The sequence below is a fragment of the Carcharhinus amblyrhynchos genome, chromosome 13 (assembly GCF_965287045.1).
Source record: "Carcharhinus amblyrhynchos chromosome 13, sCarAmb.v2.hapA, whole genome shotgun sequence".
Classification (NCBI taxonomy): Eukaryota; Metazoa; Chordata; class Chondrichthyes; order Carcharhiniformes; family Carcharhinidae; genus Carcharhinus; species Carcharhinus amblyrhynchos.
The window spans coordinates 13,559,179-13,572,753 of NC_137336.1; the positions used below are offsets into that span (position 1 = coordinate 13,559,179).

At 39.5% G+C, this 13,575-nt stretch overlaps 1 long non-coding RNA gene across 1 annotated transcript in view; it reads right to left on the bottom strand.

Annotated features, from left to right (window-relative positions):
* Positions 1 to 1,699: 1,699 nt before the first annotated feature.
* LOC145351725 (uncharacterized) overlaps positions 1,700 to 13,575 on the bottom strand; it is a 41,202-nt gene continuing 29,326 nt past the window's right edge. The window contains exon 3 of the long non-coding RNA XR_013888443.1: positions 1,700 to 1,803. This is a non-coding gene — a long non-coding RNA (uncharacterized LOC145351725). The remainder of the gene's footprint in view (positions 1,804 to 13,575) is intronic.

A 13,575-nucleotide genomic window follows, 5' to 3' on the forward strand; every position in this document is an offset into this window, starting at 1 on the left:
CTCCCGAGGTATGGGAAATGATTCACGTTTTCCATGGGCTCACTGGGGATCTTGCCGGAGCAGGCTGGTACAGAACCTTTGTTTTCCGGATGTTTATTCCGAGACCCATTCTCTCATATGCCTCAATGAACGTGTTGATGAGGCTTATAGTTTGGCCTCAGCATGCGCACACACAGGTGTCATTTGCGCTCTGCAGCCCAATGCCAGAAGTTGGAATGGTCTTGGTTCTGGCCTGGAGGCTTCAGAGGTTGACCAGTTTCCCAGTTGTCCGATAGGTTAGCTCCACTCCTACGGGGAGCTTCAAGGTGATGGGCTGGTGTGTTGCTGTGAGGAAGATGGAGAAGAGCATTGGTCCAATAACGCAGCCCTTTTTGACCCTAAGTTTGCACTTCTATTGGGTCTGTGGTAGTTCCATTGGTGAGGGGTCACTGCTTGCATGTAATCTTGAAACAGGCAAGAATGGTGATGAATTTCTGCAGCAGCCAAATAAGAGGAGGATGTTCCACAATCCCCCATGGTTGATTGAGTTCAAGGCTTTCGCGAGATCGAAAAAGGCCATGTACAGAGGTTGATGCTGCTCCTTGCACTTTTCCTGGATTTGTCACAGTGAAGTTTATGTCCATTGCGCGTCTTAATGAGCAGCTGCACCAAGACTCAGAGAGGAGCTCTTCAACCACTGGGAGGAGGCAGTTGAGGAGTGTTCTCCTGATGGCCTTTCCTGTGGCAGCAAGTAGGGAAATTGCTCTGTAATTTCCACAATCGGACCGGTCTCCTTTCTTGAAGAAGGTCACAATTAAGGTGACCCTGAGATCTCCCAGCATGCTCTCTTCCTTCCAGACAAAGGTGATGACCGTGTGGATTCTTGTCAAGACTGCCTCTCCACTGCATTCCTGCAAAGGAAGCTAGTCACTTAAAAATGCAATATTTGAACGGTTTAAGGTCAACCTTTCCCTGTGATTCAGATAGACATATGTGGACCCTGTTCCAAGTATGTTTTAATCACAAACTGCCTTCACAGCTATTTTTACATTCAAATACATTCTAATTAGATTATGAGGAAACTCTAGCCTCAATTATTTTTTAACTTCCGCTTATTATATGTAATATAAAATCCAGATACAGAAGCGTACAGGGTGTGAAACAACACTCCATCAATCATTGCTTCTATTTTTGCTCATCCATCCAAAGCAGATTCATAATTCAAGTTTGATTGAAAGTTCTCCATCTGAAATATTTGAGGCCAAGGCATTTCTGGATTTTGGAATCAACTGGGTTATAGAATGAGGACAGTATGCAACACCACAAGTGTACAAACATGTGCCTGAGACAAGTGATGGCGTAGCAATGTTGTCACTGGAATAGTAATCCAGAGACATGCTCTGTGCTCCTAGGTTCAAATCCCACCAGGGCAGACAGTGAGTTTTCAATTCAATAAAAATCTGGAATTAATTGATAGAGAGATTTATAAATAGATCAGGAAAAGGAGTTGAACACTGAGAAATAAGCTCTAATTTTTTTTATTTTATTAAATTGTTCCATTGTAGAAATCTGAAAAGCAAACTTATACATCTTGTGCTGAGTAGGAAATAATAATAAAGATATTAATTTATTTCTGAAGACTAAGTGTGTGAATTCATTAAGCGCAATGTTAAAGCGAAACAACATGAGTGATTGGTGGAAATTAGTCACTTACTTTATGTGAAAATGGGTGGAAGCAGAAACACAAAAAAACTGAACACCAAAGCAGCTGGCAATTTGCTGCAGGTAAATTGTAGACTCATTTTGCAAATACAGTCTCTTTCCCTGTAAGAAATATACATTTAGATATCAATACATATATAAAGACGCTAGCAGAAAAAAAAATGAAGTGTAACTAAGCCATATCCCATTAATATGTTCAACACTTCAGACCATGAAGGCAAAAAAAAGAAGGGTGGCACAGTGACACAGTGGTTAGCATTGCTGCTTCACAGCATCAGGAACTCAGGTTCAAGTCTGGCCTTGGGTGACTGTGTGGAGTTTGCACATTCTCCCCGTGCCTGCAGTTCACTGTTGAGTGACCCAACGGGAGGATTCTAATGATCCAAAATTCAACTCAATCAGCCATAATGCAATGACATCATGAACAGGGCTCAATGTTCTGAGGCCAGTGGCTCACTCCTGATTGCCAAAGCTTCAAAATCAAATCCTGGATTCAAGTCAAGACTGGAATTTGCTCCACTTGGAAGGATGTGAGCAGAGGCAAAAAAGCTCAAGAAGCTTGATCCTGTCCATCAAATCTTAAATTCATTCCCTCACTGGAACACGGTCCTTGTAGTGAGTCTATCAAGTTGTCAGGCAGTTTTCTGAGCTGGAACTTCCTCTTCAATGAGAAGAGTTTGCATTTCCAGTCAATTAATGCTCCTCAGAGCTGTAAGTGGCTGCACGGTGGGAAATTCCACATCTTAAAAACACTGCCTCTTTAGCAAGACACCGTTCAGGGGTGAAATCAGTCTGGAATTGGAGCATAGGTATTAGAATCATTTCTGAGTCAAACTGAACACATTCAAGCCAATGCCAGTGAAAGGGTATTCGAGGATAACTGTAATACTGTGGGCTGACTTTAATGGGGTCCATTGTCTTGGGAACTGGGATTGCTGGCTGTTGCTGGTAGGATGTTAGTTAGGCTCATTATTGAGTCAACTGACACCCATTATATCTTAACCCATGGTAATTCAGGGAACAGTGCACTCAGATCACTAAAATCTACCTGAGCCGGCAGAGAATGCATCAGTTTAAATTACCAATTAAAGGTAACCATTTCTAACAATGCATCACTCCCCAAATACATCACATGCTCAGGTTCCTAAAGTGGGATTTCATCAACACTATTCTGAATTTGATGTAAATTTATTAGTGAGCCATATCTGAGAATTCACATTTAGGACCCTTTGTCTAAACACTATGTGAAACTTGAGATTTATATATTTGTGATTACAAATAAAATATATATGATCAGTGAAATAAACTAATTTTGCAATAGATCTTTAAAATGTTGGATAATAACAAAATTGTCATAGGGTTACTCAAGGTTTATCTGGTTCTCACTTTGGTCATGTGAGTAACACATAGCAGTAAATAATTATCTTGGTATCACACTTTTAGAATAATCACACGGCAATTGTTCAGTTATCTGCTCAAGACCCAGGTCTGGCTCATCCAACAGAGTGACATTAAGATAAGTATCTACTGCTGTGGGTTACAGATGTGACCAAACTCAGGCTCAATCAGACAAGCAGATGGGAGTCCAATTATTATCCAAAAGATCCAAATGAATATCAATTGGCAGTAATCCTTCTGATTATAAATATCCAGAAATAATTCTGTATGTCTAACTTGAGGCTGCTCACAGTAGGTCAGAGACTGGTTTATCAGGGTGGAGGCATTGTACCATCTGTCAAACACTGATAAAGGGTAATGAACTCTGTAACAATTAGAGATTTGTAAAGAGTATTGTAAGATGTGTTTTCTTGTATCCAAGACAGATAAGATTGCATTAGATTGACAGCAAGAGTTGTTGAAGCCTGTTTGTTCTTGTGGAATATTTATTGTGGGTAATAAATGCAATGCTTTACACTTTGGCTTAACTTCAAAGGGGCTGAGGAAATGTTAAAACTGTTAAAATTTAAGTGTATGATTTCTTGAGCTTACTTCTGTGTTGGAGTTTAATTACAATTTGGAAGAAAGAAGAATGAAGACGACTGTCTTAATCTATGACTATCTTAATCTATGCATGTCGGAAGCTTCCATGCGTGTCTGTGCATGTTTAATAAAGTGGTTGTGAGGCTGTTTTTGTTGTTGTTGGCTTTAATGTTTTAATGTTTTTCCCCTAATTGTGATTTTACGACAGTGGGTTTGACACAGCGTTTAAATAAAAATTGGGATGTAAATTGAGATTTCAAAATCAAAGTACATAGTTTGAAGTTTGAAATAACCAATTTGAATTTTGAAAAATCCTGGGTTCAAATTTTGTTAAGAAAGGATTTAAACCTTGGAAGGAACCATTTGCCTTGAAGAAGTCATTTGAGACTAAGTTAATTCATTTGGCTCCAAGCTGAAAGTTTTTTTTGTGTTTTGTTTTAAATGGATGGCTTGTGAGTAACAAGTCTAGTAGTTCAAGACTCCAAGATTGTTTATCACAACCTAGTGATAATTGAGACTTGAAGAGTTTGGCTCATTCAGATTTTCTCATTGTTAACTTTCAAATTAATCATTACAGTTTCTGACGTTTAATTGATAGAATAAATTGAGCACACAAAATAACCAACTTATAAATGGGACGTTGCCTGAATTCTAAATTTTGACAGATAACGGATAATAGAAAGAGAGTCTGTATGGGTTTTGTGTTTCATAGAGGGATGCATTGAAACATATTCTCAGTTTATGATGTAATCATTTGAATGTGAGATAATTTTACAAAGTAATATCAGTTAGTTTTGTGACTTTCCTATACTGAGTAAATCTTATCTGTGGTAATCCTCGTGTTCACGTGTAAAGTTCATTTGGTTCAATATATGTAAATGCTAATAAGTTGGGAGTTAATTTTTTTGGAAAGCTAAGGGCTTTGGAGAGTGTCAATGACTTCACAACAGATGACAGGATTTTTCCTAGTACTTGGTTGTTTGGGGTTACAGGAGTTAACATGCTTAAAAGGGGACAAATAAACCATTTGTGCAAATTTATTCATAAATAAGTTGGTAAAGTGGACAGAATGATGGAGGAGTTTCCCCTATAATTTGTTAAACTGGTAGAAAATCATTTGAATTACTTTTAACTTGTATTTTGGTTACATTGTGTTAATTGGGTCATAGATGAACATACTTTGTATATGCCAAAAGATGATAGATTTTGAGCTTTAACTGTGGAAGTTTAAATCTAAAATGGTAACTGCGACAAAAGCTGTTTATTATGCAAATTTGGATCATTTTTAAATAACAAATACTTTGGAGAGTTAAACCCACCTCTTCAGCACTTTTGGGGACATGAGCCTCCAAAATCCAAATTTAAATGTTATTTCTTTTTGCATCTGTATCAATGATTTATTATTGTCTTGCGCATAACTCTGAACCTTTGTATTTGTAGCATTTTTTTGCCTGTAGCTTATGGAATGTCAATATGTTGTAGGAATGTATTATCCTGTGCTTGCTAATGCCTGAGCCTTGCTTGACTTTTGGATGACTGGGGAATCCCTGACAGATACTGGTCCTGAGTTTGTGATTAGAAATCAAATCCTAGATTCAAGTCAAGAATGGAATATGCTCCACTGACAAGGATGTGTGCAGAGGCAAAAAAGCTCAAGCTTGATTCTATCCATCAAATCTTAAATTCATTCCCCACTGGAACACAGTCCTTGCAGTGTGTCTATCAAGTTGTCAGGCAGTTTGCTGAGGTTGAACTTCTTCCTTAATGAGGAGAAGAGTTTGCATTTCCAGTCAATTAATGCTCCTCAGAGCCATAAGTGGCACCATGGTAGGAAATTCCACATCTTAAAAACACCGCCTATTTAGCAAGACACTGTCCAGGGGTGAATACAGTCTGGAATTGGAGCAAAGATATTAGAATCATTTCTGAGTCAAACCAAACACATTCAAGCCAATGCCAGTGAAAGGGCATTCAAGGATATCAACTCGCAACACTGTGGGCTAACTTTAATGTGGTCCATTGTCTTGGGAACTGCGATCGCTGACTGTCGCTGGTGGGATGTTAGTTCGGCTCATTGTTGAGTCAACTGATACCCATTATTTCTGAGCAGTGCACTCACATCACTAAAAATTACCTGAGCCAGCAGAGAATGCATCAGTTTAAATTATCAATTAAAGGTAACCATCTCTAACGATGCATCACTCCCCAGATACATCACATGCTCAGGTTCCTAAAGTGGGATTCTATCAACACTATTCTGAATTTGATGTAAATCTGTTATTGAGCTATATCTGAGAATTCACATTTAGGATCCTTTGTCTAAACATTATGTGAAATTTGAGATTTGTATATTTGTAATTACAAATAAGATATATATGATCAGTGAAATAAACTAATTTTGCAATAAATCTTTAAAATGTTGGACAATAACAAAATTGTCACACTGTTATTCAAGGTTTACCTAGTCCTGACTTTGGTCATGTGAGTAACACATAGCAGTAGATAGTTATCTTGTGTCATACTTTTAAAATAACCACATGTAATTGTTCAGCTATCTGCTCAAGACCCAGGTCTGGCTTATTCAAAAGTGTGACATGAAGATAAGTATCTACTGCTGCGAGTTACACATGTGACCAAATCCAGGATCAATCGGACAAGCTGATGGGAGTCCAATTATTATCTGACATTTGAAAGATCCAAATAAATGTCAATAGGCAGTAATCCTTCTGATTATAAATATCCAGAAATAATTCTGTATGTCTAACTTGAGGCTGCTCACAGTAGGTCAGAGGCTGGTTTATCAGGAGACATTGTACCATCTCTCCAACACTGATAAAGGGTAACTGAAGGAGGACAAGGTTAATGAACTTTGTAATACTTAGAGATTTATAAAGAGTATTGTAAGACTTGTTTTTGTGTATCCAAGACAGGTAAGATTGCATTAGATTGAGAGCAGGGGTTGTTGAAGCCTGTTTGTTCTTGTGGAGTATTTATTATGGGCAATAAATGCAATGCTTTACACTTTGGTTTAACTTCAACGGGGCTGAGGAAATGTTAAAACTGTTAAAATTTAAGTGTAAGATTTCTTGAATTTACTTCTGTTTTTGAGTTTAATTACAATTTGGAAGAAAAAAGAATAAAGACAACTGTCTTAATCTATTTTGGAATGCATGTTGGAAGCTTCCATGTGTGTCTGTGTGTGTTTCAGAAAGTGGTAGATGTCTTTGTTGTTGTTGGCTTTAATATTTTAATGTTCTTCCCCTACTTGTGATTTGAAGTTTAAATCTAAAATGGGAACCGTGACAAAATTTGGATCATTTTTAAATAACAAATACTTTGGAGAGTTAAACGTACCTCTTCAGCACTTTTGGGTATATGACCCTCCAAAATTGAAATTTATATGTTATTTCCCTTTGCTTCTATATCAATGATTTATTATTGTTCTGCGCGTAACTCTGAACCTAGAATGGTGTTTAGAATATGTGATTATTTGTATTTGTAGCATGTTGTTGCCTATAGCTTCTGGAATGTCAGTACATTGTAGGAATGTATTATCACTATGCAAGCCAATGCCTGGGCCTTGCTTGACTGTTGGGTGTCTGGGGAATTCCTGACAGATACTGGTCCTGAGTTTGTGATCCAGCATGCTTCACGTTCAGGATCAAAGGGAGGACTGTGGCCAAACGAGCATCTAAAATGCCGATTTGTAGAGCACTCTTGGACAATTGGGCAAGAACTAAAACAACAGGCTGCAATTTAAAGATGGAGACAAATAAGCTGCAACCTTGACAAGGGATTAAATCCTGAGAAGGCAGGAAGGAAGACCAGAGCCAGAGTGTCAGGCCAGACCAAAGAATGAGACTATGCAGAAGACGACTGAGACTGATGCACAGATAAGGCCAGTGTCTGCTTGGGGGCTTGCCAGTCATGCAGGATTAAGTCAAGGTCTCATATTGGACTTGAACTTTAGTATTTTCCTGTAAGATAACTTATTGTTGGTAGGGCGGATGACTATTGATTGTGTGGACACAAAGAACCCCAAGTTGTCCTTTGTTTTTTTTTTGAATAGAGGTAGGCCCTTATGCTGGTAACATTAGGCTCTAAATTGGTCATGGGGCCATGTTTAGGCCTGGCCCCCAATCAAAAGGGGGAATGAAGAAGGAAAGGGTTAATGAACTTTGTAATAGTCAGAGATTTGTAAAGAGTATTGTAAGACTTGTTTTTGTGTAACCAAGACAGATAACAGAAGCAGCTGTCCCTGCTGTTGTACACCAGTTTATGATTTTTTCCCAGCTAATTGTGTTCAGGAATGTGGCTAACCCAGCTAGTATCTATTTTGTGTCTTTTAATATTATGAACTTCTGTTTAACGTAGTGGAGCTTACATGCATGCCTTCATATACATTTATTATGTACTATTTACTGAAATATCATACGTATGCAGGTACCTGCGAACATAAAATTGTTATACAGGCCCCTGTAACTTTGTATGCCTGTTAACTTGTTTGTGCCAGCTTGGACGTTAGCTAATCAGAGGTGTTGAGATGTGATACCGGCTGATTGAAAGAGGAGCAAGGTTGAGACAATTGTGCCCTTGAGACAATCGTGAAGCAGCAACGTTCACTCGATGGAGGACAAGCCACAGAGAACCTGTGGAGCCTGGGAAAGTGCAGATGTAACTGGAGGGGTATGAATATCTACTCTTAACTTGTATTCGGGGAGAGGCCTGGAGAACCTGTTAGGTGCCAGCTCTCTCCAAAAGCTTTTGAAATAAACCTGCTGTACCTTGACTCATAACGAGTCTCAGATATATCTTTTACCTACAATAATAACTATGTAACTTAATGTATAAAACTGTAAGGTGTAACTGCCATCTTTCCAATTAGATGGTCATTTCGAGTTTCTGCTTTCTCTTATACCATATTCACTGAAGGAGCTGAACAAAGAGTAGGGACAGTGATCAAGCTTGCACTAAGGGATACAAATCATGTGTACAAAAATTATGGTGCCTCCCCACTCGTTGGGCGGGATTTTCTGGCTGCGCTCATCCCAAGGCCGGACAATTCTGTCCGAGGTCAACAGAACTTTTCATGGTCTGTGACCCTCCCACTTCAATGTCGGTGGTGGGCAGGGCAGTAACATCCTGCACATATTATCCTTTCAGTCTTTAATTTCCTATTTCTATGGGAGACATTTCAACTAAATTAGTTGATGTTTCAACGAAATTAAGAAGAAAGAAAAACTCAAACAAAACCAAATGCTAGTTGGGAAACCATTCTAGTTAAAGGCAAAAATCAACCTACAAACAAGCAGAAAGGGGTTGGAGAGTGGAAAATAGCAGTGGCAATTATTATGAGAAACCTCCCTCTTCAGGTTTCATGAAAAAGGCTAGAAAACAAAATAGTTAAATTCCTTTGTTTTCATTCTATTTTATTCTTTTACTATTCTCTATCTTTTATTTCTTTATTGTCTTCCTTCATTTTTCTCCTTCCCCCACTCTTTTCCTCTACTTTATCCCCCTTCCCTCACCTTTTCTTCCCCCACTTCCCCTTTTCTACATTTTATCTCTGTCCCAGCTTCCCCCCTCCTCCCCACCAACATCTTCATCTGTCACAGCTTACAGTTTCTTTGCCATTTAGCCATTCACACCCTTTATTGTCTTTGTGGACAGCTATTAGCAGTCTTTTTCCCTGATTTCTGTGTCTATGACTCATTGTTCATTCCCTCACCCTGCAGTATAAATATCTCCCACTTTCTATGCCGTTTAGCTTTGACAAAGGGTCATCTGGACCCGAAACATCAGCTCTTTTCTCTCCTTACAGATGCTGCCAGACCTGCTGAGATTTTCCAGCATTTTTTCTTTGGGTTTCAAATTCCAGCATCCGCAGTAATTTGTTTTTATATATTTTAATTAAATTCCTAATTCCCTTATTTAGTCCAAAGAGGAACAGAAGGCAATGGTAGATCCGATTCTATAAAATGATGGGATCATAGAAATATACAGCACAAAAGGAGGTCATTCAACCCATCATATTGTACTGGCTGTTTGAAGGAGATGGCTGGAATTTTATCATCCCACCCGCCACGGGAATTGGAGCAGGCAAGGGGCGGACCATGGAAAGGTCCATTGACCTCGCGTGGGATTTTCCGGTTTTGCGGCAAATGAGGCTGGAAAGTCCCACCTGATATGTTGGTCTTGTATCCCCAAAATGTTTCTGTAACCCTGCAAACACCTCATTTTTGAGTATCTGTCTAATTCAACTTTATGTGACTGTAAAATCAACTTCCGCCAACTCTTCAGCTAGAGAATAACTGATAGAGTCATAGAGGTTTACAGCATAGAAACAGGCCCTTCAGCCCAACTTATCCATGTTGCTCTTTTTTTTAAACCCCTAAGCTAATCCCAATCGTCTGTATTTAGCCCATATCCCTTTTTACCCATCGTGTCCATGTAACTATCTAAATGCTTTTTAAAAGATGAAATTGTACCCACCTCTACTACTACCTCTGGCAGCTTGTTCCAGATACTCACCACCCTCTGTTTGGAAAGATTGCCCCTCTGGACACTTTTGTATCTCTCCCCTATCACCTTAAATCTATGCCCTCTATTTTAGACTCCCCTACCTTTGGGAAAAGATATTGACTATCTAGCTGATCTGTGCCCCTCATTATTTATAGATCTCTATAAGATCACCTCTCAGACTTCTACGCTCCAGAGAAAAAAGTCCAAGTCTACCCAGCCTCTCGTCAGAACTCAAACTATCAATTTCTGGTAGCATCCTAGTAAATCTTTTCTGCACTCTTTCTAGTTTAATAACATCCTTTCTATAATAGGGTGATTAGAACTGTAAACAGTATTCCAAGTGTGGCCTTACCAATGTCTCGTACAACTTCAACAAGATGTCCCAACTCCTGTATTCAATGTTCTGACCAATGAAACCAAGGATGCTGAGTACCTTCTTCCCATTCTGTCCACCTGTGATTCCACTTTCAAGGACCAAAGAACATGTACTCCTAGATCACTTTGTTCTGTAACTCTCCCCAGTGCCCTACCATTAATTGAGTACGCCCTGTCCTGGTTCAATCTACCAAAATGCATCATCTCACATTTATGCTGTCAAATCTCAGCGAAAAATATTCAGTGCATCTCCAATGATTTTGAATCATTAATATTTATTTGTTTAACAAATTTCAAGAGGAAATATTATTTTCCTTTTCCCTCTATCATCATCGTTCATCATCTTGCATTAGATCACCTCTTAACCATATCAGTTCAAAGGAGAACAGGCCTACTTTATTCCCAACTGTGCTCATAACTGAGATCCCAAGTCCCTGGTAACACCCTGCTAAACCTCCTCTTTAGCCTTTCTACTGCCTTTACTTTGTTTTAAAATTTTTTTAAAGCTTATTTATTTGTGACACAAGTAATGACACAAATATCTTAGACTGACACTGCAATGAAGTTACCGTGAAAATCCCCGAGTCACCACACTCCAGGGTGTGTTTGGGTACACTGAAGAAGAATTTGGCATGGCATGGTCAATGCACCTAACTAGCATGGCTTTTGGGCTCTGGCACAGCATCTGGAGAAAACCCATGCAGACATGGGGAGAACGTGCAGATTCTGCACAGGTAGTGACCCAAGTCAGGAATCAAACTCAGATCCCTGGTGCTGTGAGGCCACCGTGCCACCATGCTGCACACTGGTTGATAAAATGAAAGATTAAGAAAAGGAATAAGGGCTGGAATTCTCTGACCTTGCCCGTGGATAGGCTTCCCTGGTCCCACTGCAGTGATTGGAGATTTAGCTGAGCACTCAATTTTCCATTCTTCCTGGTGGTAACAACAGGCATTAATGGCCAAAGAATTCCAGCCAAGATCTTTGAACATTGCACTCAGTTCTATAAACCAGATTTAAATTAACCCTTAAAAACAAAAGTATATTTCCCGTAAAATTTCCTACCTTGTGGGAAAGATGCAGAAGTCCAGAGACTGAATAGCAAAGTCCCCGACGCAGTAATACATAAAGTGAGGTACTCTTTCGTTACTCTGCAGCAAGGTGTTGATGTTGATGTTGAAGTGTTTCTTGTCAGCCTACAGATCAAGTATACTTCCTCTTCCATTACAGCTCAGGGTTCAGACGTCATTGGTGTTGTTCCATTCTTACCTATTTCATCTCAACCAGAAAATCATCTGCAATCACATTCTCCTCTCTCCTGTGTATATGGAGAACCACAAGGATTTATCATTGATCTTCCTTCTATTTCTTATCTATATGCTATGTCTTGGTGAAATCACCCAAAAACATAAAGGTGTGTTCCACATTCCTACCTATCTATCAACTCTTTCCATCATCCCACCACCTTTGATTTCCCACTCAGCTTGTCCAACATTAAAATTTTCTGTGTGACTGGACGTAGGGAGAAGCACAGCATTGGCCTAGATTTTCACTCCAGAATCAGTAGTGGGTGTTGGAATCTGAATTCAGCTTCCAATGGTCTTGTGTCCAGTTGCACCTGCTCTGGGAGGGACTCACCCAAATGGTGGGGGCATGGATGGGCATTGTGGGGGGGTATGAGGAACCTTGGGGTGGGTGGAAAGATATGTGTTGGTATAGTATCTTTGGTCCTGGGTGGGGGAGGATTTTGGGATGTGGCTAGACCTGCCACTGCACACCACCACAAATCAAAACTGCTCCATCCATAGTAATACATGACAACCCATGGCCCCCACACACAACAGCTATTCGAACTTCCATGCAATTCCATGCCCCTCATCCATTCCAATTCTCTTACTGTCGTCATGTCAAATTCATGATGATCATTCCAATGCACTCACTAACCTTTCCCCTTACACACTCCATACTACCTTACCCAGAATCCACCATAGATGGACCTTAGGAATCAAGTTGAAACACAATAAAATAATGGTAGAATGATTTATTGAATGACTTTTGAAACAGCTTCCATGCATGAAAGCCAGTTAAATCACCTCAACTACTTAATCCTTTAAAAAAGCAAATTGTGTTCATGATAAGTTATGGAAAACAGTGAAGCCTAAACTACCTTCAAATATTTGAATCACCTCAATTACTTAATCCCTTGTAAAAAAATATTATGCTAATGATAATTTGTTGAAAGCTGTCAGACATTACTGATGACATAATGCTAGCCCTTGTGGTAATGTGAAAAAGCAGCTACTAGGGCATCTAGAACAGATCTTTTTCAACTCTTATTGACATAGGCTGTCTATTTTTAATATGTCAAGGGCTGGAGATTTTTAAAAAATCACAGCTTATAGGTTCTCCAAACATTATTTACCCGACCAGAACGTAGGATATACCTAAAAAAATTGCCACTCCAATTCCATGCTGAGTTTGGGTTTCCAAAATGTGGCAAGAAAAAAGATCTGCCGAAAGTGAGATGACATTTATGAATTTGGGTCCCACCCAACATTTCTAAAACCCTATGGCATCTCTGTACATAAGAACAGAAGAAATAGGAGCAAGAGTAGGCCATCTAGCCCTTCGAGCCTGCCCCGCCATTCAATAAGATCATGGCTGATCTGTCGTGGCTCAGTTCCACTTTCCCACCCTCTCCCCATAACCCTTAATCCCCTCTCTTATCAAAAACCCATCAAACCGTTTCTTAAAAATATTTAGCGAGGTAGCCTCCACCACCTCAACGGGCAGAGAATTCCAGAGATTCACCACCCTTTGAGTGAAGAAATTCTTCCTCAACTCCATTCTAAACCGCCCCCCCTTTATCTTGAGGCTGTGCCCCCTAGTCCTACTGTCCTTTCTGAGCAGGAAGAGTCTCTCCACCTCTATCCTATCCATCCCATTCATCATCTTATACGTCTCAATGAGATCTCCCCTCATTCTTCTAAACTCTAA